Genomic DNA, 20,051 nt, shown 5'->3' on the forward strand with positions numbered 1-20,051 from the left:
TAAGGTGATTTAGCACATGAATATATAGTTCCATATATTCAATGGAACTGAATATACTTATACATGTAAAAGTTTATTTAACATTCTCTAGCACTCCCCTCCCCTGTTTCAGGCATAAAATCTACTTCAGGACTTTCAGTACATAGTTCTAACATTCTTTTTTGTGTATATTTTCTGGCCCACAAAATAGTCTGATGAGGCAAGCTTAGAAGATAAATGAAGATTTTAGTGAAATGACATGATGGGGTTTTCCAAACCTGAGGACTGATAAGACGTAGAACAGGATCAGCAAAATGAGGTGAGGCGAGACAGATGGTAAGGAACTGATGTGCCCAGCTATGGGATTTCTTTCTGTAGTCAACCTCTGGCATGGAAATATCAACTGGAGTCCCCCAAAGTTATATTTGAAAATAGTGTGGTCTTCAGAGTCAAATCCGAATTCATCATCTGCTACGTATGTGTGTAATCTGGGGCAAGCAAGCTATTTACGTTTTTGAGACTCAATTTCCTCATCTGTAACATGAGGATTATATCGTGAAATGAGCATCTACCTTTCAGGGCTGTTGGGAGAATAATAAAAATGTACATGCTGCTGCTAAGTCGCTTCAGTCGTGTCCGACTCTGTGCAACCCCATAGACGGCAGCCCACCAGGCTCCCCCATCCCTGGGATTCTCCAGGCAAGAACACTGGAATGGGTTGCCATTTCCTTCTCCAATGCATGAAAGTGAAAAGTGAAAAATAATCAACACTCAATAAATGGCAGACATTATGACTGCACTTATTCTAAAAATGTCAGCCTTGCCTTTTATATAACTAAATTACCAATTTTGTTAGATAATATCTCCTTTGTCTTTATTTTTCAGCACAAAATAGCTTTTTGACTTTGAGCAATGCCCTTAACCTTTGTATGATTCAGTTTCTTCACACGTGAAATAACAGGGGTAATATCTTGAGGAATGCTCGAGTCCTCCAAGGTCATGGTGCTAATAGCCTGCTATCCATTTTCTTCTTGCTCATAATTAAAGCAAGAGGCATATGCATCAATATGCTGCAAAATGCATAATCCAACACAGCACTGGCGTCAGCAGCATGGACTGTAGGGTAACATGGCCTGTGTTACTTCTCACGGTTCCCCTGCTTAATGTAGCTGAATGTTCTGGGCAGGTCAGGCAGCTGTTTTATGCCTCATTTTTTTTTTCCATTTTATAGATTTTCTTTGCACAACTCAATTTTCTAATGATATAGAGAAAATCATTTGTCCTCAAATCTCTATTACCTCATCTATCCTACTGGCGCTCTGCTTTCCATATGTGATAAATAGTTTAATGAAAGTGTTACATTGTTTTACCACAAGCTGGCTAAACACCAGCACTTCATTCTCTCACCCCAGTCAGACAAAAATGTTCTAGAATGTCATGTCTCTTTTAGTTATAGAGCTATGAAACTGTAACAAATAATTCACTAGTAATTTGAGAAACTGTCATACAGAAATGTGTGCTATTATAATTATTAACACAGAAGAGGAAGTATGAAGGTAATGTATTTATTAATCAATACCTTCTCAGTATTTACTTGGTGGGTTTTCCTATTCATGAGTGCATTTTCATGATATATAGTATCAGTGTAAACATTTCCATATTCATAAAAGCTTTGGAACCTTTCTAATATTAAGGGTCTGTTATAATGAGCAAGAAAAAAATATTGTTCAAGCCATACTTTAAAAGTAACAGTAAGGAGGAATTTGGTGCTTCACATGGTGAAAGAATCTGCCTACAGTACAGGAGACTCAGGCTCAGTCCCTGGGTTGGGAAGAACCCTTGGGGAAAAGAATGGCAACCCACTCCAGTATTCTTGCCTAGAGAATTCCATGGACAGCGAAGCCTGGCAGGCTACAGTCCATGGGACTGCAAACAGTCAGATACTGCTGAGCGACTAACACTTTCACTTTACAAATTTGAACTACAGGGCCACTGGCATTTTCTCTAATTATGAGATCCTTTGATATGTATGTATTTCTTGGAATGTGAATGGTAATTAAAAATAGTAACGCTTGAAATGATGTCTAGAGTTGTAACTAGTGTGGATCAAAAAGGCATAGTATTAAGATATTAAATTGCAAATGCTATACAATATTTATTTTTATTTTTACATTATTTTACTTTACAATACTGTATTGGTTTTGCCATACATTGACATGAATCCACCACATGAGTACATGAGTTCCCAAACATGAATGCAAATGCTATAAAATATTTTAATAAAAATTTTTAAATTATGTAAATTTGAAAGCTTCCCTTTCCTTTAGCATATGTTACTACATTGTTCCTCATCCTAGAGGAGAGTTTACCCAGATGTGAGATCTGGCTGCTGGTTTATATGGTTGATGCATATACTTGTTGTTGTTCGGTGGCTAAGTCATCTCCAGCTCTTTATGACCCTATGAACTGCAGCACGCCAGGCTCCTCTGTCTTCTATTATCTCCCAGATATTGCTCAAACTCATGTCCATTGAATTGGTGATGGTATCTAACTGCCTCATCCTCTGTTGGCCCCTTCTTTTGCATTCAATCTTTCCCAGCACCAGGGTTGGGCTTGTGTAAAGAACTGACTCATTGGAAAAGACCCTAATGCTGTAAAGACTGATGGCAGGAGGAGAAGGGGACAACAAAGGATAAGATGGTTGGATGGCATCACTGACTCAATGGACATGAGTTTGAACAAGATCCGATAATTGGTGATGGACAGGGAAACCTGGCATGCTGAAGTCCATGGGGTCCTGAAGAGTCAGACATGACTAAGTGATTGAACTGAACTGGACTCTTCACATCAGGTGGCCAAAGTATTGGAGCTTCAACTTCAGCATCAGTTCTTCCGATAAATATTCAGGGTTGATTTCCTTTAGGACTGACTTCACCTCCTTTCAGTCCAAAAGACCCTCAAGAGTCTTCTCCAATACCACAGATCAAAAGCATCAGTTCTTTAGTACTCAGCTTTCTTTATGGTCCAACTTTCACATTCATACATGACTACTGGAAATAGCTTTGACTATAAGGAACTTTGTCAGCAAAGTGATATCCCTGCTTTTTAATATGCTGTCTAGGTTTGTTATAGCTTTCTTTCCAAGAAGCAAGTGTCTTAATTTCATGGCTGCAGTAACCATCTCACTGATTCTGGAGGCCAAGAAAATAAAATCTGTCATTATTTCCACTTTTCCCCTTCTATTTGCCGTGAAGGAATGTGAGCAGATGCCATGGTCTCAGTTTTTTGAATGCTGAGTTTTAGGCCAGTTTTTTCAACCTCCTCTTTCACCCTCATCAAGAGGCTGTTTAGTTCCTCTTCAATTTCTGCCACTAGAATAGTATCATTTGTATGTCTGAGGTTGTTACATTTCCCCAGTAATGTTGACTCCAGCTTGTGATTCATCCAGACCAGCATTTCACATGAGGTATTGTGCGTAGAAGTTAAATAAACAGCATGACAATATGCAGCCTTGATGTACTCCTTTTCCAGTTAGGAACCAGTCAGTTGTTCCACGTCTGATTCTAACTGTTGCTGCTTAACCTGCATACAGGTTTCTTAGGAGGCAGATAAGGCGGTCTGGTATTCTATCTCTTTAAGAAATTTCCACAGTTTGTTGTGATCCACAGAGTCAAAAGCTTTAGGGTTGTCAGTGAAGCAAAAGTAGATTGTTTTCTGGAGTTCCTTTGCTTTCTCTATGATCCAGTGAATGTTGGCAGTTTAATTTCTGGTTCTCCTATCTTTTCTAAATCCAGTTTGTACATCTAGAATTTCTCCGTTCACATACTGTTAAAGCATAACTTGAAGGATTTTGTGCATTACCTTGTTCAGTTCAGTTCAGTCCCTCAGTTGTGTCTGACCCTTTGTGACCCCATGGACTGCAGCACGCCAGGCTTCCCTATCCATCACCAAACATCACCATCATCATCCCCGAGTTTACCCAAACTCATGTCCATTGAGTCAGTGATGCCATCCAATCATCTCATCCTCTATCATCCCCTTCTCCTCCCACCTTCAGTCTTTTCCAGCATCAGGGTCTTTTCAAATGATTCAGTTCTTCGCATGAGGTAGCCAAAGTATTGGAGTTTCAGCTTCAGCATCAGTCCTTCCAATGAATATTCAGGACTGATTTCCTTTAGGATGAACTGGTTGGATCTCCTTGCAGTCCGAGGGACTCTCAAGAATCTTCTCCAACACCACAGTTCAAAAGTATCAATTTGTCGGTGCTCAGCTTTCATTATAGTCCAACTCTCATATCCATACATGACTACTGGAAAAACCGTAGCCTTGACTAGATGGACCTTAGTCAGCAAAGTAATGTCTCTGCTTTTTAATATGCTGTCTAGGTTGGTCATAACTTTTCTTCCAAGGAGTTAAGTGTCTTTTAATTTCATGGCTGCAGTCACCATCTGCAGAGATTTTGGAGCCCCCCCAAAATAAAGTCTGTTGCTGTTTCCACTGTTTCCCCAGCTATTTGCCCATCTGATGGGACCAGATACCATGATCTTAGTTTTCTGAATATTGAGCTCTAAGCCAACTTTTTCACTCTCCTCTTTCACTTTCATCAAGAGGCTCTTTAGTTCTTCTTCACTTTCTGCCATAAGGGTGGTGTGAGGTTATTGATATCTGAGATTATTGATATTTCTCCCAGCAATCTTCATTCCAGCTTGTGCTTCATCCAGCCCAGCATTTCTCATGATGTACTCTGCATATAAGTTAAATAATCAGGGTGACAATATACAGCCTTGACGTACTCCTTTCCCAGTTTGGAACCAGTCTCTTGTTCCATGTCCAGTTCTAACTGTTGCTTCCTGACCTGCATACAGATTTCTCAAGAGGCAGGTCAGGTGGTCTGGTATGCCTATCTCTTGAAGAATTTTCCATAGTTTGTGATCCACACAGTCAAAGGCTTTGGCATAGTCAATAAAGCAGAAGTAGATGTTTTTCTGGCAATCTCTTGCTTTTTTGATAATCGAACGGATCTTGGCAATTTGATCTCTGGTTCCTCTGCCTTTTCTAAAACCAGCTTGAACAGCCGGAAGTACAGGGTTCACATACTGCTGAAATGTGGCTTGGAGAATTTTGAGCATTACTTTGCTAGTGTGTGAGATGAGTGCAATTGTGCAGTAGTTTGAGCATTCTTTGGCATTGCCTTTCTTTGGGATTGGAATGAAAACTGACCTTTTCCAGTCCTGTTGCCACTGCTGAGTTTTCCAAATTTGCTGGCATGTTGAGTGCAGCACTTTCACAGCATCATCTTTTAGGATTTGAAATAGCTCAACTGGAATTTCATCACCTCCACTAAATTTGTCTGTAGTGATGCTTCCTAAGGCCCACTTGAATTCACATTCCAGGATGTCTGGCTCTAGGTGAGTGATCATACCATCGTGATTATCTGGATGGTGATGATATTTTTGGATACTTCTTCTGTGTATTCTTGCCACTTCTTCTTAATGTCTGCAGCTTCTGTTAGGTCCAGACCATTTCTGTCCTTTGGTGTCTCTAATTTTCTTCCCTTGCTGTCTCTAATTTTCTTGAAGAGATCTCTAGTCTTTCCCATTCTATTGTTTTCCTCCATTTATTTGCGCTGATCACTAATGTCTGGTTCTAGGTGAATGACCACATCATCGTGATTATCTGTGTCATTAAGACCTTTTTTGTTTAGTTCTTCTGTGTATTCTTGCCACCTCTTCTTCATATCTTCTGCTTCCACTAGGTCCTTACTGCTTCTGTCCTTTATTGTGCCCATCATTACATGAAATGTTCTCCTGATATCTCCAAGGAGATGCAGGAGACACACGTTTGATCTCTGGGTTGGCAAGATCCTCTGGAGGAAGAAATGGCAGCCCACTTCAGTATTCTCACCTGGAAAATCTCATGGGCAGAGGATCATGTCGAGCCGCAGTCCAGGGGATCGCAGCGAGTAAGGCACGACTGAGCAAACGTACATGCACTTTTGCAATAAGAAGCTTATGATCTTAGCCACAGTCAGCTGCAGGTCTTGTTTTTACTGACCATACACAGACACATCTTTGACTGCAAAGACATAGTCAGTCTGATTTCCCTATTGACCATCTGGTGATGTCCATGCTTGAAGCATAGAGAATCCTAGTCAGAAACCTGAAATTCCCAGTCCACACTGGCTTCACAGGCAAGGATGTTACCCTATTATCAGCCATCTCCACTCCTTCTTATAGTCATGCTACTTCATCTATAGAACAAAATTTCTAGGTTGCCTTTAGCCTAAAATTTATTTTTTCTTATTACATTAATTAAATATTTGTCATTTTATCCCAATGATAATTATAGTAAAAGTAGAAAATTTTAATGATGAAGATTTAGCCGCAACTAAGAGCACAACTTACTGATTAAGGAGAAAATCTTTACATCTTTTATTATCACACGAATAAGTTCAAAATCTTTAGGAAGAGCTAGAGAAAAATCAATACATGCATTAATGCAAAATTGATTTTAGCATTTTTTTCAAATATTTTCATATCACTTCTGTGATATTTTCATATTACTTTCTGTCTAGAGAAATAACAGCTGGTGACATAATTAGCATTTTCTTTTATAATAATTGTATTTTTAATAATAAGGATCACAGCTTCAAGTGAGAATTTCTCACCTTTTCAAAAAATCATTTTCATATATCTTCATAACATGATTGTTGGATAGTAATAGCTATATAAAGTAAACCTGGCTGTTCCATCAGATGTCGGTTCAGGGGATTTTTAAGTTTGAAAGCAGTATCTTGAACTTAAGATTATTTTCTATGACATCTATTAAGTTACAAAAAACTAATTCACACTTTCTTCAGAATCTAGATAAAACTAACAGAAAATTTGGAACTTGAAACTGATTTTTCCCCCCAGCCAAAAATATCTTCGTTTACCTTAAGAAAATTATCCCCAGCCCTAACAATAAAACCCATGATCTTTAAGATGTCAGAGAGTCTCACATGGAGACGTGTGACTCCCATTCCCTTCCCCTGACTTCCTGTAGTGTTTTTTCCCTTCAGGAGATTTGTTTCTATTAGCTATATGCAATCATCCCATGATGACTTCATAGAGCCTTTTGCTTTCATAATTTATCAGTACAGCCAGTCCAGTTACAGCCAAATAAAACACCTGATGCAAGGCTCGATTCTCACAAGGATCCCAGAGAAAATAAAGGAAAATAACAAGCAATTATTTCCCTGGTGGCTCAGACAGTAAAGAATCCTGCTGCAATGCAGAAGGCCTGGGTTTGATTCCTGGGTTGGGAAGATCCCTGGAGGAGGGCATGGCAACCCATTCCAGTATTCTTGTCAGGAGAATCCCCATGGCAAAGGAGCCTGGTGTGCTACAGTCCATCGGGCCACAGAGAGTCGAACACGACTGAGCAACTAAGCACACACACGTGGTTTTGTGCCATGAATCACCTGTTCTCCAGGGAGACTGGCTTCAGTTCCAGCATGGGCCGTTTTCTGTCTCAAAGTTCTATCTTATGTCTCAAAGCTCTATCTTATGACCTATCAGTCAAAAACTGACTTGCTAGGCATTTTCCATGTTCCTCTCAACTTAGACCTTAGTCAGAATGCCAGAAAAATCTGCTTCTTCTACTCTTTGAGAGCCTTCTTCTTGCTTCATTTTCTTTTTAGTACAACTACTTCATATCAGGATGAATTAATAGCCATGGTTGGTCTTCACTGCAAAGTCCATGACAGAATAGTAATCACCTTGGTATACCTTGGACTTCCCTGGTGGCTCAGATGGTAAAGAATCTGCCTGCAATGCAGGAGACCTGGGTTCGATCCCTGGGTCAGGGAGATCCTCTGGAGAAGGAAATGGATACACACTCCACTAATCTTGCCTGGAGAATTCCATGGACAGAGGAGCCTGGTGGGTTTGCAAAGAGCTGGACATGACTGAGCGACTGACACTTTCACTTTGGTACACCTCAATGAGTCTAACATTCACATGGGAGGAGAGGACAGGAGCAACAGGGAATGAGTCTGTTTAGATATCTCCATAAACCGCCTCTTTTTGACCATCTGGAGCAGTGGATCTGTAACAATAGGGAAAAAAGACCTAACTACTTGAGTAAAAATCATGAAACAAAACTTTGTAGTAAAGTAGGAATAACAATCAAATGAAGAATCCCATGCTGTTTCCTATGCCAGAGTCAAATGCTCAGTATTTATGGGACTTTGAGCAAGAGACTTTTTATTTGAAGGTGTCAGTGTCCTCAGTTGTAAAATTCCTACAGTCTTTTTCATATCTATGCCTCATGGTCAATTCCTTAAAGTGAAAGTTACCGAAATAGTAAAGCAGATCCTGCGTGATAGGTGTCCATTGTATCCTTAAGAGAGAAGTAGGTAGATGGAAGTTAGAAGTCATCACAGAATGTAGGTGTGAAAATTTATTGAATCATTTATTTGATAAATAAGAAGTAATAATTTAGAGGTTTCGCACATCATTTTATTGGAATTAAGAGTTTCACATGTTATCATGGGACTAAAGCCAGGTATAAATAGTACAGTGAAAATAATCCTTTTAATGTAGAGACTTTTCTGAGATATTTAATACAAAATCACGGCCCTGTACCCCAGATTCTGGTTCTAGGTTGAGATCTGTCCCAGTTGGCTAGTTTCTTTGTTTAAATTCTTAGCATGATTTGCGTTTGATATTCCCATTATCTTGGCTATTAAAATCCAAGTGCCTATATCCTTCCTTGATTCAGACCTAAGAAAGTGTAGAATTATTGACCGCTGGCTGGGTGATATCAATATTATGACAGAGTGGTATTGATCTCCTAAGCTACATTTTCCTTATCTGTAAAATGGAAATGATTATATGCATTAAGTCTTTATTCTCTAATTAGTTTCTTTTTTCTCAGAAACATGATGAAGCAGGCAAAGCACAAACTTCTGGTGTCACGTGGGCTCTTTTCACGTTCTTGTTTGTTTTAGCCTAATTTCATGCTTGTGCTTAGTTGCTCAGTCATGGTGTCTGACTCTTCACAAACACCAGGCTCCTCTGTCCATGGGGTTTTTTTCCAGGCAAGAATACTGGAGTGGGTTGGCATTTCCTTCTCTAGGAGTTAGCCTAACTGGGTTGCTATGTAAATCAGAAAAAGAGACATTCAATACCACCACAAAGGTGATTGGTTTTATCATCAAAAGAGCCTCAATTAGATGTCAGCAGATCCCTTTTTCTTTCTAATATTATGACCTTAGCATTGACAACTGTGTGAGAAAGTGAAAACTAGTTTTAGGTAACTTATAACTTTTCATTAGAGAGAAATAGGTCTCCTGTTCCAGGTTTCTTCCCTATGCTGAGCCCTCTTCCTCCTCCGTGAAATCCTTCTTTTGGTTGTTTTCTTCTCTCCAGCTGGTTAACATTATTGATCTCCTGTTGTGGGAGAGGTGTTTATTACCTCCACTATTGCCTGTGTGTACTTGTTTATTCTCGTCTTCCCCTCCTTTTCAAAATGTCACAATAGCCTCATCACAACAGATTGTTTGTTGCTATAAAGATTCCTTTTTTGTTGTTGTTTTAATGGGAAATGTCATGGGACATGTGAAGGGTAGTAGTTATCAGAAGAAATATTTTGACAACCGCCGTTTAGCCAGTTTGAAAAGCTTCATGGAAATGCTTGTGACTTCAGTTTGTCTGCATCATCTGTTGATCTTTTGCTTTATAAATGACTGTTGGTATGAACTGAAAGGTTTGTAATAGACCTTTATATTGTGTTATTATTTATAGTTGCCTAGCAGTAAAAGCCATGGAGCTCATTTTAAAATCAACAAAAATCCAAAACCAAATTCATAAAATTAAGTACAGATTAACATCTGATAGGAACTCCTTAGATTCTCAGTTTACATGACATCTCAGCATCCATTGTCTGATTGGAGTGTCGTTAGACAGGTAAGGAAATTGAGACCTGGAGAGGGAAAGTGATGTGCCCAGGTTTGCAGCAACAAGTAGCAGAGTTCCCCTGCCTCCCATTCCAGTTCTCTTTCTACCAGACAAGGACACCTGTCCATTTGCTGCTAATTCTTGGTGGTTCTAAGATTCTTCTTATTTCTCTAGTTTCCCTTGTCAAAATTTGCAATGGTGGAGACAAGAAAAGTGAATAAGAAAAAGATGTCAGTGCAAAATTAATCCTCCTATTTTATATACTTCTAATGTGTTTTATTGTAGGCTAATAGGATGAAACTCCTGCCTCATATTTAAGTATAATTCCTTAAAAATGCTCTATTGATATAGTTGGATAAGTTCAATTTAATAAAATTATGTATGACTAACAAATTTGTTTTCACTATTATAATGTACTCTATTGTTTCTAGATTAAATAATATGGAGATTATGTGAACATATTGAATGAATATCAAGATACAGTTTTAAAGCAACTATTAAAATGTAAAATGTGAATAAATTTAAATATGCCTCTTACTGTGAATAAGTGATTGATGAATTGCAACCTGGAAACAATGGCTGTTCTCTTCCATCATTAATTTTAATGATATTTTTCATATTGCAAGATGTGCTTTGAGCCCTTCAAAGGATCCACACATGGAATTTATCAAATAAAAATTGCAGTGGTTTCTTTGGGTGACATAGATGTATGGTAACCAGAATGTATAAGAAGTCACTTAGAACTTATCCTCATGTATAAATGAAACAGGAGATCAGCGCCAGCTTGTACCTAATGTTTTATTGGGATAAATGTCTGTCCTTGTTCTATGGATAAAAATAAGCCTGGTTACAAAATTTGTACAAACAACTTGAACCATCAGAACACAAAAAATTGATAGATAAAGTATCCAAAATAATTTATAACAAATACTTATAAATGTGCTCATTCACTCACATTCTGTCCCCAAAAGAGGTACTTTAAAATTAATATATGCTAATTTTTTGCCATCAGAATAAAGCTCCCAATTAGATTAGCCTTTTTAACATAGCAATCCTTTTTCCTAGAAATTCATTCTAAGGCTTTGAAAAAAGAAATCTACAGAAAAACAGAAATATTCCTAGTAGTGGGTAGTACAATTTACTAAAAAAGAAAATCCTGAAAACTTTATGCCTCCAAATAGAGTAACATATAAATAACCTGTGTTATACCATGCAATATAATATTATTCAGACATTGAAAAGAGCAAATGAAATAATAATTTTATTTATATATTTTACAAGTTTTGCTTTTTTGGCTTTTTTTTGCAGTATCTCATTTGATGATTCTTGATACAAGGAAAATGCTTATAAAATATTCAAAGTGAAATAGTATTTAAAAACTTATAAGTGAACTATGACAATAACCACATAAAATGCTACATATGGATAAAGATTGGAATGTGTGTGTATGTATTATGTAGATAGATAGAGATAGACACACACATACAGTATATAGTTGAGGGAGCTATATATATATATCATTTTCTTTAATATTAAGATATTTAACTTAACACAAACGTTCTAAATTTTAAACAGAAGATGAAATGTGATTATTCCTCTTGAATAGATTAAACTAAAAAACATTGTCTTTTTTCTCGATAGAATGGAATCAAATAGAATCCGCAGAACACATCTTTTACTATAATTTCTATATGAATGAATAAATCATATTTCTCAAATTTTTAGCCAACCAAGATGAAATTTATTCCATAAATATATAATTTAAGTGTATTCAAACTTTATTTAGCTTCAAAAAATAACCCTGGAGTTCTAATAGTATCCCAACTATAGAGTAGGAATAATCCAAACACACACATTTGTTTAGTCACAGTCCAAACAAAGATATAAATAAGTAGAAGAATTTACTGTTTTTCTTAAAGTCTGTTGGAGATTGTTGTTTTGAGAACATCACACCTTTATGTTTTTGATCTTCTAGCTCAGTAATATCTGAAAAACATAGTGTTCTTTCAGTTTAATTGTGTTGACTTTTTGTTTAAAGAGCAAAACCCATCCCCTTCCTGCTTACCTAATGAACCCATTTCTCCTTATGAGCATGTTAGAAAATTTTTATTCAATTTAAAAAGGAAAACATATGTCTATGACTTAACTATTGACAATTAAGATGCTCAATATGCATGAATTCGGTCTTTCTATTTCTCCAGTTCCTCAAATATTATTTAGGCAACCCACAAACAAAACAGTAGTAGGTGAATGCATTTTAACCTGAGTCCAAATACTCCTGACTGGCCTTAAGACCTTTATGCTCAACACAGCTGGTCCCAAGAAACGCATACATTGAGGACCTGAGTCTGCCGTTTAATTAACTGGCTGATGTTTATTTATTTTCTTGTAACTCCTGTGTTCTCTACCAGCTGGTTCCTAGTTAGGTCAGAAGATATATAGAACACAAACAAAAGTGCAAGTAAGGCCCAAGTGACTTCAGCAACGCAGTCTCTCCCCTAGGCACCCTGCTTGCGCTGCTGACAAGTGCTCAGTCGTGTCTGACTCCTTACAGCTCCATGGACTGTAGTCCACCAGGCTCCTCTGTCCATGGGATTTTTTCCAGGCAAGAAAACTGGAGTGAGTTGAGGCACCCTGCTTACTCCCAAATAAATTTATATTGACTTTATAGAACAGAGCTCTATAAAATATGCACTAAAGCAAGCTCTTTTTTTAGAAGACAATGGATTTTCTTGATTGTATATACTGTTAGTTCATCATTCCCCTTTTAGGAATAAGTAGGGATTAAGACATTACTTTGCAAACAAAGGTCTGTATAGTCAAAGCTATGGTTTTTCCAATGGTCATGTATGGGTGTGAGAGTAAGACCATAAAGAATGCTGAGTGCTGAAGGATGCTTTTGAACTGTGGTATTGAAAGACTCTTAAGGGTCCCCTGGACTGCAGGGAGATCACACCAGTCAATCCTAAAGGAAATCAATCCTGACTATTCTCATTGGAAGGACTGATGCTGAAGCTGAAACTCCACTAATCTGTGAAGAACTGATTCACTGGAAAAGCCGCTGATGCTAGGAAAGACTGAAGTTGGGAGGAGAAGGGGACAGAGGGTAAGATGATTGGATGGCATCATAGACTCAATGGACATGAATTTGAGCAAGCTTTGGGAGATGGTGAAGGACAAAGAAGCCTGACATTCTGCAGTCCATGGGGTTACAAAGAGTCAGACATGACTGAGCAACTGAACAACCAAAGGGTTCCCTGGTGGTTCAGATGGTAAAGAATCCGCCTGCATTGCAGGAGACCTGGGTTCAATCCTTGGTTGGGAAGATCCCCTGGAGGGCATGGCAACCCACTCCAGTATTCTTTCCCCATGGACAGAGGAGCCTGGCAGGTACAATCCATGGGGTTGCAAAGAGTCGGACATGACTCAGTGACTAAGCACAGCACAGTGATTCCAAAACTCTGGTCATGTATTCACGAGTCCTTAGATATGCGTCATGTTCTTTCTCTCTGTATGCACACACAGACACACTTAATACAGTTGGTAAGAGAAATGATAATGACAGATATAAAGACTGAGTGTTTCCACTTGCGGAGATTATAAACATGGGTGAGTTAGTTTGAAATTTTTTTTCAAAAATGATTCTCAAATATTATGATCTAGAGTTATTGGGGTTTTTTTTCTTCTTTTTTCTATCTTCCTTTCTTTTCTTTCTTTTTACTACATGGTAGTAATGATTGTTGCAGAATATTTAGAAAACAGAAAAAGATCAAAAATAAAACTGTTGCTGTTGTCTCACTGCTGTTAATGTTGCTGTTTAGTGGATAAGTCATGTCCAATTCTTTGTGACTCCATGGACTGTAGCCCACTGGGTTCCTCTGTCCATGGGATTCTCTGGGCAAGAATACTGGAGTTAGTTGCCATTTCATTATCCAGGGGATCTTCCTGACCCAGGGCTCGAACCCAAGTCTCCTGCATTGGCAGATGGATTCTCTACCACTGAGCCACCTTGGAAGCCCCTCCATGTATAGAGGAACCTGGTGAGCTAGAGTCCATGGGTCCCAAAGAGTTGGACATGACTGAGTGACTGACACTTTTACTTTCAAGGGACATTGACACTGATGTTTTGAAGGTTTTTCCCTCAAGGACCTACTTTGTAGAAAACAGAAGTACCCAGGTCCCAGAGGGTCCCAGGCTTCCAAAAGGAGCCCTTACTGAAGGATATTGATGGAACAGCATCTGAGGCTATAATCACCTAGCCCAGGTTGCCAGGTGACTGAAAGCTTTTCCTCAGACCACCTGACTATAATGGCCTGTCATACTGTACGTGGGTGACAATTATATTGCAAGACAATATTTTTATGAAAATTTCAAATATGTCCAATGCACCTGATTGCACATTTTAAAGCAACTTTAAATACCCAGAAATTCCTTTCCCTGGGTTCACAGAATGATAACCTTCAGACTTTTTTCTCTCCTAATTTATACTCCTAAGTATTTTTTTCTAAAACCACTTGAACATATTTAGGAAAACTTTCAGTAAAATCAGAACAGTGATTATTTACAGCATAGAGAGATATGAACAGAAACATCTTTTTGCCTTCAGGGGAAAAATGTCTTCAATACAAAATAAAATTATGTTTCAAGATACAGTAAATTTTTACTATTCAGGAAGTGTTCAGTTTCATGATTTTGACTGTATATACATTAGGAGACCTGACATATATATCTTTAAGCATCCACATAAAATGATTGACAATCTAAAAGCTTACACATTTCAGATTACTTTAAGTTTTTCCCTAAATGACCTTCAATGTTTTAACAATATTTGCTCTCCATCACTAATAATAGTTATTATCATGTGGTATTTTTTCTAAGGCCCAAGAAAAGGAATTAAATCGAAGGGAGTGGCAGGGGAAAATGTGTTAGAAAAATCATTTTTCTCATTAGATTACAAACTAGAAACAACCAAATTCTACTCATTTAGGAACCCAGTTCCACCCTAAATGGAAAGATTCTAAGGATTGCAGGCCAGACCTCCTTTCATATCTGTGTGAAGTTAAACACTGCCAGTGGGATACATCAGGAAGGTATCATCATTGGGAAAGGAAGCAAGAACCAAGCAGAAAACCAAACCATCTTATTTGCCCTTTTACCCATTGCAAATAGTGGCCCATGCTTCCAAACACTTTCTTTATTTACTTAAACTTTAATACAAGTTTCTTTTCATTTGTTGTTGTTGTTATTCAGTTGCTGAGTCATGTTCGACTCTTTTGACCCCATGGACTGCAGCATTCCAGTCTTCCCTGTCCTTCACTATCTCCTGGAGTTTGCTCAGACTCGTGGCTATTGAGTCAGTGATGCCTTCCAAACACCTCATCCCGTTTTATCCCCTTCTCCTCCTGCCTTCAATCTTTCCCAGTAGCAGAGTCTTTTCTAATAAGTTGGCTCTTTGCCTCAGGTGGCCAAAGTGTTGAAGCTTCAGTATCAGCATCAGTCCTTCCAAAGAATGTTCAAGATTGATTTCCTTTATGACTGACTGGTTTGATCTTTCAGACCAAGGGACTTTCAAGAGTTTTCCCCAGCACCACATTTTGAAAGCATCAGTTCTTTGGAGCTCAGCCTTTTTTATGGTATTACATTATTTGAAATCAGGATCTTGAAATGAAGTTTCTGAGACAAAGAAAGAGAGAATGCAATGTGCTCAGGAAAACATTAGCTGAAGTGTTTGAAAAACCAAATACTTTAATGGGACAGTATAACAATTGGCAGAAAATGCCAGAAATTTGTTTCCTTTTACATTATTTTTGATTTGAGAGAGAATTGAAAACTTTGCCAGTCTATTTTTATTTTGGTAAAAGATCACTGCAGTAGTTTCTAAATTAAAAAAATAATAATAATAATTCTGATGTGGTGGTGTTTTTAGCCTTTCTTCAGGAATAAAATGAGTTTGGGAATAAGAGAAAGCAGCTGTTTCACTTTGCTGCATGGTGGTTTTATTGGTAAAAATCTGCCTGCAAGGCAGGAGACCTGGGTTCAGTCCCTAGGGCAGGAAGCTAACCTGGAGAAGAAAATGGCAACTCAGTCCAGGATTCTTGCCAGGGAAATCCTATGGACAAAGGAGAGTGGCATGCTACAGTCCATGGGTCGCAAGAATCAGACATGACTTTAGCGACTAAACCACCACCACCATATATGTCATCATAGGCTTCCCTATAGAGTAACATTTTTTACTTGCTCTTTAGTTAAATATGGTGCCATAGAACAAGAGGGTTGTAGTAAGTGTCACAATGTGTATTCTGAGCAAAAAATAGCGATGGAATGAAGGCCAAATAGCTGGAAGCCTTTTACCTTCTTTTATGTGGGCTGATTGGCTATTCAGGATTATGTTAGTGCTTTTGTTTTTTTTATTCAGAATTTAACTTAAAAAAAATATTTAAGTCCCTGTTTTTATTATTTTTCTCTGCTATTTATTTTGACTGATTACTAGTTTAATCAGTGGCCCAGTTATATTTATCTCTTTAAAGAAAATATCTGCAACACACTGATTCTAGCTCCAAGATTTTGAAATTTAGTTTTCTTTTTAAGGCTAAATTTGGCAAGGATAAAGAGGCTGGTTTTATGAAGTGATGTTGGATGGTGCAGTTTGCAGATGAGAGTATTAAAAGCAGAGGCAAAGTATCATCAGCCAGTGGCATTCTCAGAAAAGATTGTAAAAATATGGGAAAGGGAGATTGAAGGCAGGAACAGTTACCCTATGTGAAGGATTTGGTGTGAATTGCCCTGCTGGCTTGCAGATATAATTTCAAGGTTTCTCTTTCAGCTGGCAGTGCCACTTAAAATGAGGAGAGCAGAAATACATACCATGCAGGGCTGCATTTCAGGCTCTGCTTCTAGCATTCCAATAAAACTAGTAGAAAGAACTGGTGTTTTATTAACAGCCTCAGACTCAGGAAACTGAAAATTGTGACTCTGATACAGTACTCCAAACTGTAGTTGAAAAAAATGCCTTGTCTGCTATATTTAAGGGTAAGAGATTGCCTTGCTCCCTAGTGGGCATTTCTAAGGATCTTGTAATTTAAGCAAATTAAAATAAAACAATACTAAAAAACAGAGCGGGAGTCTACTATATAGAAGCACCTCTAAACTCACAGCTTCAGAATATACTGTGTAGCATATGGATGTGTGCTCAGTTGCTCAGTCCTGTCTGACTCTGCAATCTCATAGACTGTAGCCCACCAGGCTCCTCTGTCCATGGAATTCTCCAGGTAAGAATATTGGAATGGGTTGCCATTTCCTTCTTCAGAGGATCCTCCCAACCCAGGGATCAAACCCATGCCTGCGTTGGCAGGCAGATTCTTTACCACTGCAGCTGGGAACTCTACGTAATGCACTGTGGCGACCTAAATGGGAAAGAAGTCCAAATGGGAGAGAATGTGTGTCTATGTATGGCTGACTCATTTTGCTGTACAGTAGAAACTAATACAACATTGTAAAGCTACTGTACACCAATAAAAATTGATTTAAAATAAATACATATTCTGTTCCTTTCTGTAAAAGAAAAAATAAACATTCATCTTCAGCTTGAAGACAAGCCAGATCCATTAAAAAAAAAGAATTATAGGCACATATTAGCAAAAACTATTATTTTTTTGTCTGTATCCTACATCAACTTCCTTTAAAAAAAAAAGAAAAAAAACTTTTTCTACATATTTCTGTGCTCTTTGTAAAAGCTAACTTGCCTGGCAGATACTCTCAAGGTTTTGTGATAATTGCATTCTTGTCTTCTCTATTCCCTCTATTTATAAAGCATATTTTATTTCTGTTATTCTTTTGAGAAAGTTATAAATCAACAGATTTCCTCCAAGTTCAAGGCCAGGCAGACCATGATTATAGTTCAAGCCCCACTACTCACCAGTAACAGGGTTCAGGCAAATTATTCTCATTGATAAAATGGGATAGAATGGCATCATCCACTCAATGGACATGAGTTTAAGCTAACTCTGGGAGATGGTGAAGGACAGGGAAACCTGGCATGCTGCAATCCATGGGGTCACGAAGAGTCGGACCCAACTGATCGACTGAACAACAGCAATACCGTGGGGAGGGAGATGGGAGGGAGATTCAGGATTGGGAACACATGTACACCCGCGGCGGATTCATGTTGATGTGTGGCAAAACCAATACAATATTGTAAAGTAATTAGCCTCCAATCAAAATAAATAAATTTAAATTAAAAAAAAATACAGTGAGAATAACACCAATTACCTCATAGCATCTATGAGGATTAACTGAGATAACATTTGTGAAGCCCCCAGCCCTGTGTGTCTCAGGAGACAGATGTTCATAGGTTAACTCCTTTCCTGTTTCCCATTGGTCTCCTTCCTTTACCCTCCCTCAACCTAATTTCCAAATAATGCATGAATAATGCATGAATGGCCTGATGCATTTGTTACTGAATTAACTCAGCGGTGAACTTGGCATTCTCTCCCCAAACTTTCCCCTTCATTAATCCTCCTGGGCAACATCCTTAAACACAGTCTTACTCCTAGACACCAGAAACCGTGAAACCAGTCATGCACGAGAGCGTTTTCTACCAGGCTTTCAGCTGGTCTCATTTGTCCTCAAAGACCAGACAGATCTTATGTTGTTCACAGTGGGCTGACTCTGGCCACGTGGTCACTGCCGTCAAGATCCGCCACCAGGAGGACAGCAGTTCAATAAAATCTTGAACCCTATTTATAGCCTACTTGAAACAAACACTCTCCCATGAAGTCTGAGGAGTCCTCCTTGAGTACACAGAAAGTAACTCACTAGTCCCAGTACCAAACTAGGGCAACAGAAGGGTGGAAAATGCAGTAAGTACATTTTTTTTTCTAGCCCTCTGCAGTTTATAAAGATTTGCTCCTATGTGCTATCTCATTTCATCCTCATATTGACCCAGCAGGGAGCCAAAGCAGACGTTGGCAGTAAATCCCCATTTTATAGATTATAAACCCAATGTTTAGGAGGTTGGATAGTTGCTCATATTACATGGTTGGAAAAGGAGGGGAGAGGAAAGTGGTTGAAGAGTAAGAGTGATTTCCTGTTAATGCGATCAATCTAATCTTCAGTGAATAATGGTTTACCTGTAAGAATAAAAAAGAAAACAAAGAGAAATAATGTTTTATAATGTTTTTGCAAGCTTAAAAACTGTTTCTTCTCCACTTCAGATAGGAAAACCAAAATAAGATAAATAAAAGCCTGCTATATAGGGCAGAGAGCTCAGCTCAGTCGGTGTTCTCTGATGATCTAGATGGGTGGGATGGGGTGGAATGCGAGGGGGCCACAAGTGAGGGGATATATATATATATATATATACGCACACACACATATACGTGCTTCATTTGGTTATACAACACTATAAGGCAACTGTACCCCAATTTTAAAAAACACCTAGACAGACTTTACAGGGAAACGTTTATAAACATGTTTGTATCTGCCTAGAACATCTACATGCAGAATGATTATATTTTAGGCCAGAAACACCTTTCTGAAATCTCTCCAAATTAAAATGTGCATCAGTCAAGACTAATCTTGAAAAAGATGGCAAGAATTTTTATGAGAAGTTTTAGTTGATTTTCCCAGTCATCTCTGAAATAGATGTATCTTTATGGTCTTTTTAATATGGAGGATTTACATAATTCAAATATGGGTTCCCAGAGCAAGACTTCATTAATGTGAATTAGTTTGTGGAGCAGAAATGATTTTATTCTGAAAAGAATTCTTTTATTTTGATTTTGGCAAGTACTTTAATTTTCTAAGATCTTTCCTTAAGCTGTGTTACCACAAAGAGTAGGACATGACTTAGTGACTGGGCAGCAACCACACTAAAAGGGTATACAAAAAACTTTTTGGCTTGAAAAGGATGTCTGATCTAGTAGAATAGCTACACTGAAGTCCGTGTGTGTGTGTATGTGTGTGTGTGTGCGTGTGTGTGTGTGTGTGTGTGTGTATGACACACACAGATAAAGAGAGGGAAGGGGGGAGAGAGAGAGAGATTACTCAAGAGTGCCTCTGGCTTAGCAGATTGGCACTGAGCCATTTGGGGCTTCTCAGATTTACTGCTTCTCTGACTATTGCTGCAGCTCT

General features: G+C 38.2%; 1 protein-coding gene across 3 annotated transcripts in view; it reads left to right on the forward strand.

The window, feature by feature from the left end:
• The window catches only part of ARHGAP24 (Rho GTPase activating protein 24), a 466,342-nt gene that overhangs the window by 283,832 nt on the left and 162,459 nt on the right, over positions 1–20,051 (forward strand). The gene's annotated exons all lie outside the window — the stretch shown is intronic.

The sequence above is a fragment of the Budorcas taxicolor genome, chromosome 6 (genome assembly GCF_023091745.1).
Source record: "Budorcas taxicolor isolate Tak-1 chromosome 6, Takin1.1, whole genome shotgun sequence".
Lineage (NCBI taxonomy): Eukaryota > Metazoa > Chordata > Mammalia > Artiodactyla > Bovidae > Budorcas > Budorcas taxicolor.